This window comes from Papaver somniferum, chromosome 5 (genome assembly GCF_003573695.1).
Source record: "Papaver somniferum cultivar HN1 chromosome 5, ASM357369v1, whole genome shotgun sequence".
NCBI classification, from domain to species: domain Eukaryota; kingdom Viridiplantae; phylum Streptophyta; class Magnoliopsida; order Ranunculales; family Papaveraceae; genus Papaver; species Papaver somniferum.
Genome location: NC_039362.1, coordinates 110,742,004 through 110,748,874, shown reverse-complemented (window position 1 = coordinate 110,748,874; position 6,871 = coordinate 110,742,004).

The window sequence follows — 6,871 nt, the reverse complement described above, 5'->3', positions numbered from 1 at the left end:
ATGTTGCCTCTTGTTAAAAAAATAAATGAAAATCACCAGCTCCCAGTTAACCCATTCTATTATGTCACGTTTCGTGAGACACACTTATTTTCTTTTTCCTTCTTTTTATTCTAAGTAAAAAAACTAATCAGCAGGTCCTAGTTAACCCATTCTACTAGGTCAGGTTTTTACAAAACGGTCTGTGGTTCGATCTTGCGTAAAAGCACACTTTTTCTTATCTCTTTTGTTTTCATTTATCCAAAGAAAACCCCACGAGAGGGCACACTTTTTTTCCCTCTTTTATTCAAATACGGCATTTTACTTCTCTATAAAAAAATACTAGGCATCACCAAGTTCCGTCTCAATAATAACACCACAAATATATTAACATGTGTAGTTAATAAATCATGGATGTAGTCCTTAATTAAGTGGTCAAGTAACCCATTCTATTAGGTCAGGATTTTATAACAAGGTTCACAGTAGTCTTAAGTGAAGGCACAATTATTTTCTTTTTCCTTCTTTTTATCCAAAGGAAACCCTACGAGAGGGAACACTTGTTTTTTCTTCCTTCTCCCTCTTTTACATATATTGGTATCAGAAACTCAATCTAATAGGGTTAAGGATCCGTTAAGATTATATGGTTAGACTAAGTGGTGACTGATTATGATGAGGTTAAGTGATTAGGTTACCAGGGTTTTTTTTTACCAATTTTAATAGTAATTTTTCTATTTTTTTCCCTTTCTCATAAAAAATCTCAGAGGCATTACATCCTTCTTTCTCAAATTTGGTCATTTTGAACTATATCTGAGCAAGAAACATTTTCCTTTTCAAGTTTCAAGTTATAGTTAATTGAATATGATGTTTTTACATTGTTTTTTGTTTTCTGGACATATTTTTTCGCCTTTTCGGATAGTTTTTCATCGTCATTATGTGATGAGTTCTTTAAACTTTGACGTCTGGTTCGTGGCTTGTTATTCTTGATTCAAAAACATCAAGAATTTAACAATACTCGCTTTGAATGCATAACCATGGGATTTAGGGGATCCGATTTCGTTCGGATTTACAAGTTTATGAACAAAATATTGCTTTCTTTAGGAGCATCTTTGATATCAGATTAAATGGACGAAATTAATTCGGAAATACATTTTTTTTGGGGGGATATATTTACGGTTCGTTGCTTTTTATCTTCTCGGACTACGTAATTGATATTTTTATTTGTATTAGGGCTTTGATTATCTTGTATTCTGATGTTTTTGTTATTCTTGTAAGAGAATATGTAATCACTATTTTGATTTAAATGAAGTAAACCAAAACAAGATAACCCGTTTTTAGGATTAGTCAGGGCTTACAGCCTCGGCATGGACGAGGGTAAGTGGATTAACATTAAATATAGTTACACGATGACATAACGCCTATCATCCAAAATTCCTGACAATCTCGACCCTCTTTTGTCCTACATACATAAACACAACTGGTCCATATAATTAGTGGGGAATGATCCGTGCTGAACCGACATGGGCTATTTCACAGGAAAATTACTCAGTTATGTCTTATGAATATTTAATGTACTTGTATTTTATGTTTAATATAAAGTGAATACAACGAAATAGATAAAAATCTTTACCAAGGAAAAGCAATCCATGTTTGTATGTAATTATAAATTTTACACTGTAATCCATCTAAGCGAAATAAAAATGTTAAGTATATTGGAAAGATATTCTATTAGGTGTTTAAGCCAATATCGTATTCTTGGTAACTAAGAAACAAACAAACAAACAACTAGTTTATAGCTTGCAAAATGCAACTAAGTGTTGATGTTGTCGGCTTTTGCCACCATATTTTGCCGCACTACTTTTTGGTGATGCCAACTCTTCCTTCCCATGCTCAAATGTTATTGTTATCTTGAAAGGAAGTTAATGTTTTACCTGCCGCAGTTTGCTTCCAAAGTGATTTGTCTGTTAATTTGAGCAACCCTTTATATCAAAACACTAAGAGAATTAACAATCTAACTGAAAAGGTGGAGGTACCAAAATACACCACCAACTTTTTCTTAGGCAACCTGTATGGATGAAACCTAAATATAATTATGAGAGTTCAACTTAATGAATTTCAATCGACGAATAATATTCAGAGTTATATCTCTTTCTCTCACAATCAGAAAGTTGACAGAACCAAATCCGTGAACCTGATTTACGTGTGAGAGTTCTTGGACGATCTCAAAAATCAATATCCAAGAATCAATCAAGTCGTATCAACAAACAAGGATGGATGTATCTACTTTCATTGATTTATGTACAACCTGTGATATTTTAATTATAAAGATAAACAATATAATGCGAAAAATAAATAACACAGAAACCAGAAAATTTTTGCTAACGAGGAAACCGAAAATGCAGAAAAACCCCGGGACCTAGTCCAGATTGAACACTAAACTATATTAAGCCGCTATAGACACTAGCCTACTACCAATTAACTTCGGAAAGGAATGTAGTTGAAACTGAATTAAACCCTCACAAAGATTGACTTACAGTCGCGCTTCTTACACCTCTTGAATCCCGGCAGGACTCCACGCAGATGATTCCCTTAGATGACGTCCTTTACATCCTAAGAGTTGCTTCAATTCAATTGAAGACTTTAAACCAATCTGCCTCCCACAGATAAGCTTATATATATGGTTTCCTTTTTGATCGTAAATCAAGGTGAGACTGGAAATCGATAGCAATAGACAAAGTCTAGCTAACCTCAAAATCCGTGGTTATGCTTCCCGAAGAGCATCCTACATTATTATTCACCTCACAAGTATTAAACTTGTGAAATCAACAAAGTCTGAGACGAAGAGAACTTTGTGATTTCTATCTATCTTGATTGATGGAGAAAGCTCAACAATCAAACAAGATCAGGATACTCGAGCTATCAAGATAAAAGATAGCTGGACCTGGCTTCACGAATCCCTATGAAGTCTTTTTAGTCGCTAAAACCTAAAAGGGTTTTAGGAAGATGACGACTCTAGTTTACAACTAGGACACACAAAAATAGTGTCGGGATTCAAAGATACTAGTTGTTTGAGGTTCCCCTTTTATAGACTTTCAAAGCATAGGTTGCTTTAAGTTTAAGCTAAGATAGCTTTGGAACCAAACAAAAAATATTTAGATGAATCTTTGAAATGTGGTTGACATATCAAGATATAAACTCTGGTTCGGATGAACCGTAACCGAGCCGTGTACAAAGACATTTTTCATAAACAGTTAGCCAAAGCTAGCCGATTAAACCATAAGCTTAATCATTTTCATAAACACTTAAGACTTTTAAGTTTGAGTCTTAACCATAGGTTTTAATGTGATAAATCATGTATATAGAGTGTTCTTAGAGACTTATTCAAATGCTAGTTATCTCACATAAATAATTTTTATGTGCATTTGAAAATATTTGACAGGGCAAGTACGTGTACTCAGCCTTGTTCGTGACTATATTTGTCATGGTACATGTACCGGGTATGTGTACCCATAAGACAAATATAAGTTCTGGAACATACATAACTTTTTTCGGTTTGCGTATCGGGTATGGATACCACACCGGTTTCAGAACCGCTAGTTCTTTTTTGGCATGCATACTGGGTACGCGTATCATTCTAGGTTCACGAGTTCACAGACTTTTTGTGGTATGGATACGGGGTATGCGTACCACTAAGTCGCTGCCAAACTATAGCTATGCCGGTACGTGTACTGGGCACATGTACTACGCGACTGTACCTATAACAGTTTTCCCAGTTTGTGAAAATGGTATGCATATTGTCTTGTATCCAGATTTTCAGTAGTTCCATATTTCTCTCTAGATAGATTTGAATCATTCTCAAATAACATCAATGACACATATCACTGTTCCGGGCTATTTTCGAATGATAATCTTGAATCGTAACTTAGATTACGAACAATAAATTTTCCTTAACCGAAATTCATCAAATATGACAAAATGTTCTTTAAGCTTAGTCATATATATTTCGAGAACTAATTACCAAGACAAACTTGACTCAAAATTCTTGATATGCCTACTATAGTCTAATTAGTTATGCAACAACGTCTCATAGATAGGTGGTTCAGTCTTCACTTACCTTTTTTTAAAATGTTCTCCAAAAGCTTCGGTTGATCTTCGCCTTCAAACGGTAGTACGCAATGATGACTGCTGTGATGTCCGTTTCTCAACTACACATTTATCCTAATCCAAGACTTAACTAATTCTAGACTAGAAATCAAGATATAGTTTTGATAACTAAATTTGACAACAAGCTTCAGATAGAAACACTTGTGAGTTCGACTGAGAAATGCTTTAGCAATTTCCCCCTTTGTCAATTTTAGCGACAAAACTACCAATACATATGGATAAAAAAACTAAAGCTTCAAAAATTCCTCGAATCCAGCATGCTTGATTTCCTTGGTTTCTTCAACACCTTGAATTCTTCGTCACTTTAAGTTGCAATTATTCTGAATGTGTTCATTTAAGCATCGTTGTTGTTGAAGATCCGTAGCAATAACAACTTTGAAAACCAATATTCTCAATCGTCGTTATACAGAAACATAATATTATTATCTTCTTCAAAGTTCAATTGTATCACAACTTTAAAGTAATACTACAATGATATGTTTCTCCCTCTTAAGCAATACTTACATTTTTTGCATAATAGGTGAAACATATAGATATTGATTGACTCCCCCTTACATAATGATCCGTAAACCATATGTATGTAGTGCGAAACTACTAATTGATTCTCCCCCTTTTTGTCAATAAAAATTGGCAAAGGTACGAAAATCATGAGATCGTAATGGATTCAACCAAAAGATACTTCAGGATTTAGAGAGAATTACATATAAACTTTATTTAGATGATATCACATAGTATGAAATACTTAGTGTTAGAGCATTTCTCGGTCGAACTCGCAAGCGTTGCTATCTCAAGCTTGTTTGTCAAATTTAGTTGTCAAAACTATATGTCTTGATTTCTAGTCTACTTATAGCTAAAGTCTCGTACTAGGATAGTTAAGTGTAGTCGAGCTCCAGACTCCACTGCGATCATCATATGAAGACGAAGAACTACTCAAGGAACCAATGGAACTTCATCGACTAAAAGGTATGTGGAGACTTGAACTTATTTATCACTCAAAAATCTATCTACTCTATCTCCTACTATTGAGACAAAAGTCGTATAAGTATATAGATTTCAATTAACACATTTGCTATTTCGAGCCGTGTTTAACTCGCCTATCTATTTCTCGAAATATGTGTTGGTAAGTTTTCGCTTTAGCCAAGTTCATCTTTACTCGTGACGAAAGTTATGTTGACATTTCAATATCTTGAAAATCGATGAAAAATAGTTTGTGAATAACAACTATATAACATCCTCTAAGAATGTTTTAATGATTGAAGTGTAGAGTTGAGATTATGTAACCATCTTTGGGTATAAGCATATATAGTGTTCGCACATTAGTGTATAAATCCATGAACCGGTAACCAAGTGTATGCATATGTGTGTGTAAGAAATTGGTGAAGGAGACAGGTTAAGTATGCGTACCCGCACGCATACTGGCGGAAGTTCATGTCCGTGAATATCTGCTGAGTTTGGGAATTTAAAAACTCTTAACCAGTCACCTTAAGTATGCGTACCCGTACGCATACTGACAGAAGTTTTCTACCCGAGAATTTCTGTTGAGGTTGGAAACCAAAACCAACTCAAATTCGGTTGCTTTGGTACGCATACCCGTACGCATACTTAAGCTGGTTACTTTATCAAATCGGTCAGTTCATGAACTTAAACATTTAAATTATAAGGAATACAATCTTTGCAAACCATGGCTACAATGTTCATGAATCGATTCAAGTGAATCAAACCGATTTTGTTTCAATTGTGTCTTCCAAAAGATCTAAGCAATTGAACAACTCTTAACTAGTTCATTTGAGTCATTTGAACTAGTTGTGGTAAAGAAGAATAAGGTTGATATGAAAGTGCTCATATGGATAACCATTTGGTTAACTGTTGTGAACCAACTAAGTGTACACGTTTAGGTACGGTTACTCAAACGTAAATGAAATACATTTCATTTGTGTATAACAAGCTAAGATTCGATCTAACGGTTGAAATATATTAGCTTGAATCTAATCAGGTTTTCATCTACCGGTGGATATTGAATGCATTGTTACTAAGCTAACATTGATTGCAAACACTGATTTGAAAACTATATAAAGAAGAACTCTAGCAACTGGGAAACCTAGTCCCCCACACCTCCTGTGTGATACTAGTTGTGTTAGCTAGAGTCGATTCTCCTTTAACCTTAGGTTTCTTCTCGAGACCATGTAGGTTAATGACTTAAAGACTTCATTGGGATTGTGAAGCCAGACCAGACTACTTTTCTTGTAGTTGTGTGATCTGATCTTGTTGTATCTATCATACGAGTACAATCGTAAGATTGGCTTGAGATTTATATCTCCGATAGGCAAGATAGAAAAGAAGTCAAAAACATCTTCGTCTCATCGTTTGTGATTCTGCAATATCTTGTTTCGCTAGTCGATTAAGATTATTGTTAGGTAATCGATAATTCTAGGACGTTCTTCGGGAATATAAGTCCGGGTTATCGATTGGTTCCTGTTCAGATCAGACTCGGCTAGTGTGGTGGAATTTAAAGGTAACATCCTACCTTGGTTCGCAAGACCCGGGTGGTTAGAAGTTTGTCGAAGCTATGATGCCATTAGATTTATACACACTTTTCGCGAGGCTAATTTTTCAGCGGATACCATGGCAAAAAGAGGGTGTTTTCTTGATAATGAAGTTGGCGTACACTTTGATGGAAGGATTCATTTTTTTATTTCAGTGGAATGCCCACATGTTACTTATTATAGATTCAAAT